We start from the raw sequence: 15677 nt of genomic DNA, 5'->3' as shown, positions 1-15677 counted from the left end.
AGTAAACACGCCTCTGATATCTTTGACCTCATCCAGCACAACGATTTAGATATTATCATCCTCACCGAAACTTGACTAAATCCCACTTCTACTCCTATTTTAGACCTCTTAGTACTTCCCACTCATGATAGTCAGGCTTGACAGAACTCTGAAAATGGTTGGTGGTCGAGCCTGCATTTATAGGAATACTCTCTTGATCTCTCAGGCGGAGTCCTCTCCCCCCTCCTCCTGCAAATATCTCTGTCTCAACATCTCAAGTAAGAACCTACCAATCTGTAAACTTCACACCTTTTACCACCCACCGGGAGATAATCTCCCTTTCATTGAGCACTTAATGGATATCATCTCTAGCAAGGTCGACTCTGCAGTATCACAAATCTTCCTAGGGGACTTCAACCTGCATTGGTCCAAACACAATGACCCAGCTGTATCCTGCCTCAAATCATTTCTACATGATCACGAGTTATCACAGCACTGTGTCCAACCAACCCACACGAAAGGGGAAATCCTTGACCTTATCATCTCCAAGGATCAGACCATCTCCTTAGAATCCATAACTCCTTGCATTGGTCGGCCCATCACAGCATCCTTTTCTATATTAACAGGGAGGTGACATTGAGGAAGGCTCAACCGCGTAAATTAAAGATTCTGAAATGAGATATCAGATCAATTAACCACGACAAACTACCTACTCATTGTAAATCCGTCCTTCCTCCTAAGCTGATCTGGTTGAGGTTCAAACTCTCACAGACCACTACAATTCGAGCATCGCCAAGATTATGGACGACATTGCTCCACTCGAGCTTAAAAATACCTCATCAAAAATTTCCAAACCATGGTACAACGAAAACTTAAACTCTGAACGTCGTAATCTTAGAGCAGCTGAAAGATCCTGGCGTTCCAATCCTTCCTCGGATCAACTAAAACTTCTGAAAGATGTCAGAGACCTTTAAAACAAACAGATCAAGAAAGCTAAGGTTGACTACTTTAGATTACAACTAGACCAAGCCGCAAATCGCTCTAAGAAACTCTTCGAACTGGTCAAACAGAAATCTGTTACCGCTCCAAGCCTCTCTGATTCGAATAGCAACCCACCCTCTTGCGATGAATTTGACGCTTTCTTCATGAAGAAATCACGACTTATCTCCATTGACCTCGCCTCTAAGAAGGCCCTATTGCCCCCTTCATTAGCTGCCTCTCCCTCCGACTTCCTTGAAAAGCGTATCCCGACCATCGTTGATGCTAAGAATAATGCCTCTTGGAGCTCCTTTTCCCCTTTTACTGAAAAAGATATTGAAAAATGTCTCCAGACTATCAACCCGTCTAACCACTTCGGGGCCCCACTGCCTCCGGCCATCTTCAAGGAAATCAAGAGCGCTCTCATCCCCACATGGACCAGGATTGTAAACGCCTCCTTATCTCAAGGCTTGATCCCCGACTGCCTGAAAGCAGCCCAGGTATCACCTATTCTAAAAAAACTCAACGCTGACAAATCAGATCTGAATAACTTCCGACCTATCTCCAACTTCTCCACCCTTGCGAAACTTCTTGAAAAATGTGTCCAATCCCAGCTCTGTGCTCACATTGAGAATTACCAACTCTTAGATCATCATCAATCGGTATCCAGAGGGGTCACAGCACTGAATCAGCCCTTGTACACATTTTTGATGACATCCTGAAAATGCTTGACAAAAACGAATCCTGCCACCTGATCCTCCTTGACCTTTCCTCTGCATTCGATACGGTCAATCATAACATCCTCCTATCCATCCTACAAAACAGAATGAGTTTCTTGGATCAGGTGCTCCTCTGGTTCTCGTCCTTCCTTCTCCACAGATCTCAAAGATTCAAGACAAACCATTCTCTCTCAGCCCTCCCCTGTACTTATGGGGGTCCCCCAAGGATCCGCCCTTTCACCTATCCTCTTCAACCTTTTCTTGGAACCTCTTACTAACTTACTTAACTCTATGAACATTCTCTTCCACATGTATGCTGATGACACACAACTCTATTTGAAAATGTCATCCCCGGATAACAATCTCGCTAAATTCTATCCTCATATCAACTCAAAATTGGTTAACGGAGAACCATCTCCTGCTCAATGCCTAAACAAAAACGGAATTCCTGCTCATCTCCCCGCCGAACCACACCCCCAAGATCGACCTCTGGATGCCTCACCTCACGGCTCTCAACTACACTCCGATCATCATAGACTCAGCCAAATTGCTCAGAGTCTCAGTTGACAAACTCCTGAATATGAAGACTCATATCAGCAACGTTTGTAAGGGAGCGAACCACTTGATGAGGACTCTCAGAATGATCAAACCCTTCTTGCCAGAAAAGGATTTCAAGCAGGTGGTACAAGCTCTTGTCGTACCAAAGTTAGACTATGGCAGTGCAACTCTCGGTGGCCTTCCTAAATTCGCCCGGACTCCACTTAGGGCCTCGATGAACTCTGCAGCAAGACTGATTACAGGCCCCAGTCCTTAAATCTCTCAACTGGCTTCCCTTTGAAGCACAAATCCAGCTAAAGATTGCAATCCTGATGCACAAGGCCCTCCACGACAATACACCCAAGTATCTGGCGCAAAAACTTGAATTATCCTGTGGGGGGAGGGCATCTAGAAGCGCCTCTACTCTCCTCCTGAAACCTATCATCCTCAGCAAAAAGAGAACTTGTCACCAAGCTTTCTCTGGTGCTGCCCCTCAAATATGGAACTCTCTTCCTACGGATGTACTCATACTCTCCTGGACGATGGCTTTCAAACTGGAAGCCAAAAGATTCTTAATGAGCAAATTCTTGCCATAAGGGGTTGAGGCACTTATAAGGCAACTGTTTCTTTGTTCCTAGCTCCATGGCACAACTAACAGTCTTGGATCGTACCCTCTGCATAATATTATACCTTATATGTGTTCCATTGTTTACTTTTCAGCATTGTTTTTGTTTTTGTTTTTTTCCCCTCTATTACTATTTTGATTTCATTTTGTCCTCTACCAATTTATTGTAAAGCGCTCTAATATCCTTCGGAATCTTGTTCGCGCTAAATAAAACTTTATAAATAAAAAATAAATAAATAAATAAACCAAAACATGCCCTGCTGAATCGCAGACCTACTCAAATTAACAGTATTATACGCCAATCCACTATTATACTGAACTGATAAATAATTTGCAACTTCCACTATAAGAGCTGATATGGGATCCAAACCCCTCTCAATACACCAATAACACCATCTTCTCCATGCAGACCCATAGACCTTTGTTGTTCCCTGAGACCATGATTTAGATATGAGCTCCTCAGCTTCCATTGATAGTCCATGCATTTGCCATATTCTCCTGAAATCAACCACGCTACTAGTCTTAACTGACCCAACACCACTAAATCGTGAACGTTCCCCTGCAACAAAATGTCCCTATAATTTGGCAAGATGACCGGGTCCTCCACCAAAAGGTTAATCAAATCTGGAAACCACACCTGAGCTTTCCAAAATGGCGTTACCAGAACTAACTCTGCTCGGTCCCTTCTGACTTTCGTCAACATCCTCTGAATTATTGAAAACGGAGGGAATGCATAATTCCTCCCCTCCTTCCACACTTGAAGGAATGCATCTATTCCCTTTGCCTCTGGATCCGGTCTCCAGCTTTTAAAATCTTTCAACTGAGAATTCAGTCTGTCTGCAAACCGATCCACCTGCAAAGGCCGCCACTTCTGCTGAATCCTCACAAAAACCTCTATTTAACCTCCAATTGCTCACATCCTTGAGATATCTCGAATACCAATCCATTCCTACATTGCTCAACCCTAGGATATACAGTGCTTGAACCATAATTTCTTTCTCCAAACAAAACTTCCAAAATTCCTTGGCTAGTTCCGCTAAACCCCTCGACCGAGGACTCCCCAACTTGTTCACATATCGAACCGCTGACAAGTTGTCCATTTTCAACAGAACACAACACTTCACTTGATCCCTCAAAAAGCTCTTTATCGCAAAAGACCCTGCCAAAAGTTCCTGACAATTTATGTGCATCTGCCCCTCTTCTTTCGACCATTGGCCCCCTGTCGACACTGTGCCACACCTTGCACCCCATCCATGAAGACTCGCATCCGACTCTATCTCCACTTCCGGCACTTCTCCAAATATTGCCCTTCCGTTCCATGCTTCCAAACTCATTAACCACCAGTCCAATTCCTCTAGAGTCTCTTGATTAATCTTTACCTTCTGAGAGTACCTTGCATCCTGTCTCAAATGAAAACCTTCAACCTCTGCAATGCTCGATAATGAAGGGGTGCGGAAATATTGCTTGAATCGATGCAGACAACAGACCCAAAATACGAGTCAACTGCTTCAATGTAATCCACTCTGCATTCCTCACTCTTTTCACTTCCTTCCTGATTTTCCTCGCCTTCGCCATAGGCAATTTCAAGACACAATCCAACATCTGTATCTGAAAACCTAAAAACTTAATTACCTGCATTGGCTCCACACAAGATTTTTCTTGTTTACAACAAATCCCAGATCCTCTATGACTCTCACCGCAAATCCCGTCTGCTCTCGCTAAACTCTCCTCTTCTGCCATTATCAATATATCGTCCAGGTAAACAATCAAACGAATTCCCCTGGACCTCAACCATGCTGCCACTGGCCTCATCACTTTGGTAAAACACCACAGAGCTGACGTCAACCGAAAAGGTAGACTCTTGAACCTCCATTTTCCCTTCCACCTGAATTGTAGGTAATCCCTTTGCTCCTGACACATCGGAATGGTCAGATACGCATCCTTCAAATCTAACCTGGTAAACCAATCCCCTTTTCTCAACAAATCTCTTAGCATATGAATACCTTTCATCTTGAAATGATTGTATCCAACCCAATCGTTTAACTCCCTTAGGTTTATCACTGGCCTCATTCCGTTTTCTCCACTAAAAACAGATTGCTTATGAAACAACCTGGCACCGCTCTCGCCGATTCTATTGCCCCTTTTGCCTCTAAGGCCTCCACTTTTTTTTATTACCAAAACCTCCATTTATTTTGAGAATCTTAAAATTTTGGGAAACCTCCCTGGCACTGTTGTCCTGCTAAAATCTATCCTGTAACCTGTTACTGTTTCCAAAACCCATGGATCCTGAGTTATCTCTCCATCTTAAAACAAACTGGGCTAGTCTGCTGTCTAATTGTATATGGATAGAAACAGGGTCTGGTAAACAACTTACCTGAGACACCCCTTGTTCGCCACTCAGATCGCATGCCTCTTGATCTGCCTCTTTGCCTTTGAGGGAAGAAACTTCCCTTTTCAGTTTTGGTATAACTATAGCCTCCACCGTAACTTGCTCCATAGGGTCTGACACCTCTACCAAAGTTACTCCTGGTAAAACCTTGTCCTAGGCCGGGGAACCGACCCCGCGTTCGCCCGGCCATTCCAAAAACCCTTCTGATATCTTTTTGTGCTTTCTGCAGCAGGTTAAACATACCAACATATCTCGCCATACCTTTTACAAAATCGTCGCCAAAAAGCAAACCCTCACTCTGCTCCACTAGCTCCTTACTAGCCAAGTCAGCAAGTTTTGGGTCTATTTTGAAAAGAATACTCTACCTCCTCTCTATACACAAAGAGCATTCGAGTTGCCAAGAAGGCATATGGCTCTCTGCACCCACTGGGGCATCTCCCCTAGATCCACACCAGTGTTATTAGTGTGCACCTCCACGCACATCTCAAATATCTTTGTTAATGGCCCAACACATCCAGCAGTCTATCTTGGCATCCTTTTAGCCCTTTGTCTAGACCCCTTCTAGGATCCTTTCCACTTTTATTTAGGAATGCCATCATCTTTTGATCCAATTCTGGCGTGTTATCCACCTTACTGTCTAAACTAGGTCTAGGACATTCAGATCTTAGCCTAGTTCTGACATCCCTTGGGATCTCTTTCTTTAACCAGTACCTTACATACTTCGCCACATGTTCGACCGGAGTCCATTGCGGAAGCAACGGATGCTGTATCAGTAATGGGTCGAACATCTCCTCCCCTTGAGGATCCACAAAGTCACATGCTTTAACCTTAATCTCTTTCCCCTCTAGTTTCCTCTTTTTAATAGGAACCTCTTCCACATCGGACTCCTCCAAACTCGAACTACACGTCAGCTCTACATCACCACTTGAAGAGCTAGAGTCACATGGCACCACACTATATCTCCCTTTACGCACCTTTATAGCGCCTCCTTTTGCCTTTATAGCAACTCCCTTTTGAACCTTACGTTCACTTTCTTTGGCCTGCCTTTCCTTCTCAACATGCCTCCTTTTTAGGGACTTCTTCATACCCTGGCCAGACACTCCTGCGACAACATCTACTTCTTCTGTTGTCCAGGAGCTATCTTCTTCACCAGATCTCTGTCTGCTCTTTTTTCCTCATACTTTTTTCCAAAGTATTTTCAATCTTTTTATCCAGAAAAGCCAACATTTACCCAAACATTTTATCCATATAGACTTTCATCTCTCTTCCAAACTTACCTCAGCATTTTCCATTGTATGCTTTATTTAAAATAAAACACCATAAACCTCTATATTCTACACTGAAATTTCTTCACTAACAAAACCTTAAACAATATTCCAAATTAAACTCAACGTCCAAATCTCCTTATTTATTTTCGACTATATAATATTGCGCCGTAACCAACGTTCTCCTCACTCGACAAAAATCCGACTGCTCACTGAACCTCCGACCGAAGTCTAACGGGAACTGACTTTGTTCCGACAGCCGATTCAACTCTACCCTAAATATGGCCGCCTCACACCCCATACATTTATATGGGAATTATCCAAATCTCCCAAAATGGCCGCCTCACACAACGTGAGTATGGTGGCTCATCTGGAACTCTATTGTTTTGAAGTTCCCTTTCTCGCGCTCCATAATGATGGAATCACGAGAGGGAAAAGACGCGCTCGAGAGCTACTACTCGAGCGCTCCTGACCTCGCGCTTGCCATGAAAACTCCTACATCATTGAACCACCACGCGCACAGAGCACTAACCGTTCAAACTTTTAATGGTAACCAGCTTTCCTTAAACAAACTACATAATTACTTTTCATATACCAAAAAATTATCTTCTCAACAGCGCTACGCTTCCCCCGCTTCTACCAACCTAAATATATCTTATTTTAACAATTTACTTTACAAAAACTCAATTATTCCTCTTAAGCTTAAATATCTCACTTACCCTAAAACATTTAAATTCCTCTTTACCACTCTAATAACATACCAATAAGCTATCTATTATATATATATTTACATTCAATCCAAATTCAAACATACCACTTTCTTTAAAACGATAAATATGAAAGTACCTATCTTGTGCTTTAGCAGCAACAACAGAGGAAGGTGGCTGCCTGTTCTATGATTATATGCATGTACTGCGTTCTAGAGTTTTTGAGTATTCTAATTCTAAGTATTTGTTGCTGCTTTGTTTGAGGAGCAATAAAGGTGATATGCATAATATTGGCCTCCGGGCCTTGCCATACAATTATAAAAATATCTTTTTTTTTAAGGTTAAAGCATTACTGGATAGGTGGACTGTTTTTCCGTTATCACTGTTTGGTAGGGTGACATTAATCAAAATTATGATTCTCCCACTAGTATTATTTCTTTTTGCAAATTTTCCTATTAAGATCAACATATTTTAAAGAATCAGATCTGCTTCGTAAAAAGTTCATATGGAGTAATATACGTCCAAGGATCAAGTTTGCCATCCGTCAGTTAGACAAATCTCAAGGAGGACTTCCTATGCCTCATTTTCAGGCTTATTACCTGGCACAAGATTGAATTAAATCAAATTCGCATCTCATCACTTGCTTAATAATTCTGGGAAAGTACACTCAGCATTTACTAACTTGGCAATTCAAAGGGGCAAAGTTGGCCCTAACCTCAAGAGTGTACAACTTCCTGAAGGCCACACATAATAAAGGGTAATATTAAGCAGGTCAAGGAGTGTCCTGCCAAACAACTGTTTTGAAGATAACACAGGAACTGCAACCCATGGCAGCATATGTGTAAACAAATACAAGAGCATAAAGAGCGAGTACACTTCTTGAAGGAAAGAGCAGAGAAGCTAAAGGCTGTGAAGGGCGCAGTAATATTATGTGATAAGGATGCCAGAAGGCACTGGGGTTTCAAACATGGTTGGATTTTTTTTTACATACAAATATTTACTATTTTTATTACAACAAGTTGCTTTCCCAGAATATTCGTCACAGAGATGATGCCGCTCATACTACAAGGTTGGATATTTCTAACAATGGGTGACCACAACAATGGCCCCTTAAGGGCTATCATCATTTTTACCAGCAGAGAGGGCCAGTTAGCTCCCCGCCCGCTGACCTCCTCCTAGTTATTAACCCAGACCATTGCAAGTGAAACTATTGCACTTTCGCAACAGGAACACAATATTTTAAACAACTCAGGACACTTTGCTGTAAACAATGTAAGGCTAATGTTATTCCATGATTATAACCAGGTAGTATAAAATCAGTGGTACTCTCTTTTGGGAGGTGAAACCAAAGCTGCATGACCTAACATGAAATATGTCCTACTATACTCCACCAAACAAAAATAGTACCCAACCAATGCCCATTTTCTTCATGGATCTGGAAGCAGAATGGAACTGGGCAGAAACGTATTGGGCTGCCAATAGGGTAGGAAAAACAGAAAATGGCAGCAACAAAAGTCAGATCGCTGTTGCAAGAAAGCAAAAACTAAGCATCTTTGCAAGGGCTCGATCACATAAACAGGTCCGGACAGATGAACAAGAAGCACTGGTGATAGCAGCAGCGTTCCACGATGCTGTTGGAGTTATAAACCCGGATCAGGTGAGATGCGCAGCATTCGGGGGAGAAATCATCAACTAGTGACTGGTGGAGTGAAGTGGAAGATGATCCTGGGGTGACTCCACTGGGGGCAGAAGACTTGCTCTGACAACAGTGATATATATGTGAACTGCCATAAGATGATAATATTAGACCATAGTAAGGGTCTGGTGGGCATCCACCCCAATCACACCCCATTTTGTAAGAGATATATAACATCTGTGTATCCTTTGCTATGGTTTAAGAACTCAGAGTCTGCAAGAATGTACGGCAACTGCCAGGACAGTGCCGCATGGTAACTATTACGAATTACTTTTCGAGAAGGTTTCATTGTACAATGGGTTGTGTTTTTTATCTGTTTACAGCAAGAACAATAATTCTTTGCATAATAATGCATTAGAAATCGGCTTCAGAGAGAATGGATGCAGATAATGTTCTCTTAAAAACTGTTCTAGGTTTTATCATATCCTCTCAAGGAATTCTGGTTACGAATTAACTTTGTGCATGCCATCATTTTAGTTAACTATTGTTACTAAACCCTTGGGGATTACATATACGAATGATTGTTTGCACAGGCCACCCCTAGGTCCATCTAGTTTTTATTAATAAGGTTCACTTGTGGTGAATAACATCTCCGTGCATTTTTATTGTATCTCTTTAATATGTCAGTGATCCTCAGTGGAGACTAACAGGCTTATTTTATGTATATTATATAATATACTGTTTCTTAGCCAGTGATAGATCATTATAACTAACTGTACAAGTTAATCTTTATTTTACCACACAGTAGTTCTCCACAATAATGCTACAAGGTATGTACAGGTAGGACTAGACTCTGGCTACTTGAGTTCACAGATTTTTACCTAGTTGTCTCCTTGAGATCATATGCAAATACAACGTTTTTGCACATATGTCTCAGACCAATCAATCATAAAATGTCCCCCTGATGAAGGGCTCACGTTAGAAATGCATAAGGATATCATTGTAAAAATTGTTCCAGGATTCTTACAATTGTAGAAACTTGTACGGCAAAACAAATTGATGTGGTTTCAATTGATATGCATAATAAACCTTAAAGGAATGCAATCAACTTGGATGAGAAAAAGTATTTAATTAGCTATAAAAATTAAACATTGGGAATCAAGTGGTGATGTCTATGTGCAGCCACAATAGCAGTGCACAGAGTGACTAACTACACCCCAAAAGGGGGTAGCATAGAAGTACATGGAGATGCTGACATATTACAAGGGGCAGAATAAGGGGTGCCCAGGGAACTCGTTGAATGAGCCATTACATAGAAAGAGCCCATAAGCTTATATTTGTTCACTTGATGGTAGCACGGCAGAAGAGTTAACCTATTCCAGGATGTACACCACTCGCCCCTTCTTCTCAAGTCCGTAAGGTGCAAATGAGAAGAGTTCTGGGCTTGCAGGTGGGAGAAACCATTTAACAGATGAGGTTTATTGCACTGTTCTGGGAGGGTAATAGATTAGGGTAGTGTATAGGATGGTATACAGGGTCCGAAAGAAGAGGCAGCTTAGCTATATTCTCATGGAGATGTGAGAGGCAAGAGGGGGACAATAGACATGCTGGGACTCGGGGTACACACGGGGACTGTAGCAAATGCATGCATCAACATAAGCAATGACATCACCAAATACATACAAAATTATTACCTGGAATGTTCACACGATGAGTGCGGGTAGTAAATGCTACAAAATACACTACATTGGTAGGCTTAGAGTAGTGCAATTGATGTTCATACAGGACATGCATGTGATCTCCACTAAAGAGATGAAGTTGCAGCAGCAGTGGAGGGAAAGGTGCATGCTACTAGTTTCCCATTTTATATCATAGGGGTCCTAATCTGAGTAAGGGCTTAGGTGCCCATTAATGTGTACAGCATGGTATTAGACAGTTGTTCGCTGATGAAAAAGAAATTAGATGGTACTTCAGTGTTACTGGAGAGCATCTTGGGGAGAGGATGTAGCCTTACGGCTAGAGCGATCGTTCTTGAAGCTGGGGAACCAGGTAATTCTGGGCAAATCACTTAATCTCCCCGTGCCTAACAAAAATGAATGTGTCCTTCTGTAACGAAACTAGTGCTCGGGTCTAGTTTGTGCTACATTAATAAATAAATTTAAAAAATAAATAAATGAATAAACTAAGCACCCAATGTGGAACAGCTGACCTTCTATACCACACTGTTAGCCAAGTAGGTATACCATTCAGGTTTTGACTGGTGGGGATTTTAATTGTATATTAGATATTGACTTGGACCGCTTGCACGCCACCTCCCATGCACAGCAGTAGATAAGGTAGCAAAATAGCTGTGGAGTTGGTTGAGTCATTCTTAGTTCATTCTTCATGAAGGATAGAGGGTTTGCTGCGCGCGGACTTGTTGAAGAGACAAACGATGAACGTACTCTTGATAATGGGGTGCAACTTTATAACTTATTCCCTCCCAAAATTCAAATAGGATGGAATCTCCCCAGATTTGTACAGGTCGCACTGAGATGTTATCGGAGGGGTCTATGAAGGACATCCCAGAATGAGCTTTATTCGCTTGGGATACTACCGAGGGTTTTTCAAAATAGTGATACTACAAGGCCTGGGAACTGCTGAGCTGGGAGGCCATTGGCATCTTTACAGTGGGCAACCAGTTCAGCAAGGGCATCCCGACCACATCTGAGACACTCATGGGGGAACGCCTGGCTCCCCAAGATACAATTCCTAAACTATGGTGCAACAGTGTCAGAGATACAAAGGCAATGGAAGACGACCGATGCAGAGGCTCGGAAGCGAGAATTTGTACAAATATTGTACACTATGAGGGAGAGAAGTAAGCTAATAACTTGGTTGTATAGGGCACTCCTGTGATTCACTGGAAACTCACTAAAAGGGCAAAAGAGACCTGGACAGACGGTTCAATAACACTGAATGGAACAGAATACTGGCCTAACCATCAAAGATCTCCTGTCGTGCCAGGTTTAAGTATATATAGTTTTCATTTTTAATGATTTCGCTCTACCTGCCCCAATCCTAGCCCCCCCTAACCCCCCCACAAGCAGCGTTCCTACATATGGTCTGGGCAGTCACTAATATTCTATTGGAGGTAAAAGGATGTGGGGAGCTATACAGCGCAGAGAAATATCTAATGGACTCATATCCCACACAAGGAAGGTAGGTCAGGCACTATATTTTTCGACAATTAAGAACATTAACAGTGCATTGGAAAGCCCAAGACCCTCCCCAATCACTAAATGGAAGCAGGGGCGGCTGGTGACATTTGAAAGTGGTGAGGCGTAAACTAATTTGCATATTGCACCGCAGCGAGCGAGCGAGCCCGAACCACCTTGCATCCATCCATACATCATTCATGCATCCATCCACCCATCCATCCTGCATCCATCATTCATTCATCCACCCATCCATCATTCATTCATGCATCCATCCATCCACCCATCCATCCACCCCTGCATCCATTCCTGCATCCATTCATGCATCCACCCATCCATCCTGCATCCATCATTCATTCATGCACCCATCCATCCACCCTGCATCCATCCTGCATCCATCATTCATTCATCCACCCATCCTGCATCCATCATTCATTCATGCATCCACCCATCCATTCATCCACCCATAATTCATCCTGCATCCATTCATGTGTCCACCCATCCATCCACCCATCCTGCATCCATCATTCATTCATGCACCCATCATTCATTCATGCACCCATCCATCCTGCATCCATCATTCATTCATCCACCCATCCATCCACCCTGCATCCATCATTCATTCATCCACCCATCCTGCATCCATCATTCATTCATGCATCCACCCATCCATTCATCCACCCATCATTCATCCTGCATCCATTCATGTGTCCACCCATCCATCCATCCTGCATCCATCATTCATTCATGCACCCATCATTCATTCATGCACCCATCCATCCATCCTGCATCCATCATTCATTCATCCACCCATCCAGCATCCATCATTCATTCATTCATGCATCCATCCATCCACCCACCCATCCATCATCCATCCTGCATCCATTCCTGCATCCACCCATCCATCCATCATGCACCCATCCATCCACCCTGCATCCATCCTGCATCCATCATTCATTCATCCACCCATCCTGCATCCATAATTCATTCATGCATCCACCCATCCACCATCCACCCATCCTGCATCCATCATTCATTCATGCACCCATCCATCCACCCTGCATCCATCCTGCATCCATCATTCATTCATCTACCCATCCACCCATCCTGCATCCATCATTCATTCCTGCATCCACCCATCCATTCATCCACCCATCCATACATCCACCCATCATTCATCCACCCATCATTCATCATGCATCCATTCATGCATCCACCCATCCTGCATCCATCATTCATGTATTTTTATGACCATATAACTTGCACACAGCTTGTCAGTGTTTAATACCAGTCTCGAACCTTGTACTCCAGCACCAATGATACATGATTAATATTAATTGTTTTTAAAAACATGTATTTATTCGACACCAATTTCACACCTTAGTCGGAACATCATTTTTATTTGTTTTTTAAAATATCTATTTATTTAACACCAAAGTAAGTCATGTATACATTTTTATGGTTCGATAAGAGGCTCGAACCTGGTTTCCCAGCACCAAAGTCGGCCGTGCTATCCGTCAGGGGTTATGTAACCGGGCTATGTAGTGACCAGCCAATCCTGCGCCAGGATTGGCTGGGGGGGCACCATGACTCCTCGCCCAGTCGCCCTGTGTAACCCCGGGGGCTGCGGCCCGCCCCCTGGTCCTCTCTCTAAGGGGGAATTCACAAGAAAACGATCTGCGCATGCGCGGGCATGTTTGTGCCCAAAAATACACTTGCGCAGCTGCAGCAGCCCGATCCTCCCCCCCCCCCCCCCAACCCCCCCTTGCGCACTCCGGGAAGGTCGGGTGTCTCCCGGTTCCCGGCCGGCAGATAGCGCGATTTTTAAAAATAATTGTGTTTGGCTTCTAGTGAGGACGTGGTGGGTCCATGGGGCTTAGTGGGGCTTCGCCCCTACGCCCCAATGGACGCACCGCGCCTGAATGGAAGAGTGCAGTTCAAAGATGGGTGAGTGCTCAGACCCAACCACTGTACGGCAAAGAAAGATGAGGACTTTGGGAAAATTCCCTGGTAAAACAGTGGGATTACCTGTTTCAGTCCTTTATCCAAGTGTAGAAATATGATGATAAATCTATTTAGGCTTAACATACAACGGCTCCATAGGAAGCCTGATACAAGATACTATTGGACTACTTCAGCTAAAGTACCAGTTACCACAGGCTAAAGCTGTGTCACTACCCCTCACTAATCAATCAAGGATTGATACAGTGCGGCTAATCACCTTTGAGGGTCTTAAGACACTGGAGTGCTCAGACCCAACCACTGTACGGCAAAGAAAGATGAGGACTTTGGGAAAATTCCCTGGTAAAACAGTGGGATTACCTGTTTCAGTCCTTTATCCAAGTGTAGAAATATGATGATAAATCTATTTAGGCTTAACATACAACGGCTCCATAGGAAGCCTGATACAAGATACTATTGGACTACTTCAGCTAAAGTACCAGTTACCACAGGCTAAAGCTGTGTCACTACCCCTCACCAATCAATCAAGGATTGATACAGTGCGGCTAATCACCTGTGAGGGTCTTAAGACACTGGAGTTGCTGACTGTTTTTTTTTTTTAAACAAGGGGAAAGCAAGGAGATGGCACTCAAAAAAACGGGGGGGAAGCAAGGAGAAGACAGGAACAGGGGAGAGCTGGGCCTGTGGAATTCTCAATGGGATCGCACTGCAGCCTCCATTAAGTAGGTCCTGGGAAGAGGGAGAGGCGCTGGAGGTGGGGCTAGGTGGAGGTGGGGAAAGGTGGCAGGGAGGAATGGCAATGAGGGAAAAACAAGTAGAAGGCAATAAAAACGAGGGAAAGCAAGGAGAAGGCACATAAAAAGGGGTAAAAACAAGGAGAAGGCACTAAAAAATAGGGGAAAAGCTAAGAGAAGGCAGTGAAAAGCAGTGAAAACAAGGGAAAAGCAAGGAGAAGGCACTCAAAAACAGGGGAAAGGGTAGTGAAAACGATGGAAAAGCAAGAAAAAGACTCGAAAACAGGGGGAAAGCAAGGAGAAAGCAGTGAAAACTAGGGAAAAGCAGGGAGAATGCACTCAAAAAGCAGGGAGAAGACAGGAGCAAGAGAAATTCAGCAGCACAGGGAGAGCTGGGTCTGGGGCCTGCTCTCCCGCCGCAACTTCAATTAAGTAGGTCCTGAGAGGAGGGTGTGATGCTGGGAGGCAGTTGGTGGGGCTAGGCTGGAGGTGGGAAAAGGGCGGCAGACAGGAGTGGCAATGAAGGAAAAACAAGGAGAAGCAATGAAAACAAGGGGAAAACAAGAAGGCACTCAAAAAACGTGGGTGGGGGAACAAGGGGAAAGCAATAAAAACGAGGGGAAAGGAAGGAGAAGGCAATCCAAAAAACGGGAAAAGCAAGGAGAACGCAGTGAAAACAAGGGATAAGCAGGGAGAAGAATCACCATACAGTAATTAGCTAAAACCCTTAGCCTAGACCAGAGTACACATGTGCTTCCTTGCGACGTTGTTTGTTTCATGTAGATAGTGTATACTGATGGCTATATACCTGTGATGTATCTAACTGCTGCCATTATGGGGGGTTAGAGCTCATTAGAAATGTATGAACCCTGTAAAAGTTATGATCAGGAAGACATTTCTAGATTACTGGAATCTGACATGAAGATAGCACATGATAGCACCTTCTCCG

The 15677-nt window shown here is 43.5% G+C and overlaps 1 protein-coding gene across 4 annotated transcripts in view; it reads right to left on the bottom strand.

Annotated features, from left to right (window-relative positions):
* The window catches only part of IQCH (IQ motif containing H), an 887303-nt gene that overhangs the window by 310515 nt on the left and 561111 nt on the right, over positions 1-15677 (bottom strand). The window lies entirely within an intron of this gene.

The sequence above is a fragment of the Lissotriton helveticus genome, chromosome 3_1, assembly GCF_964261635.1.
Source record: "Lissotriton helveticus chromosome 3_1, aLisHel1.1, whole genome shotgun sequence".
NCBI classification, from domain to species: Eukaryota; Metazoa; Chordata; class Amphibia; order Caudata; family Salamandridae; genus Lissotriton; species Lissotriton helveticus.
The sequence above is the reverse complement of the archived record's forward strand: the minus strand, read 5'-3'. Positions and strand labels throughout refer to the sequence as shown.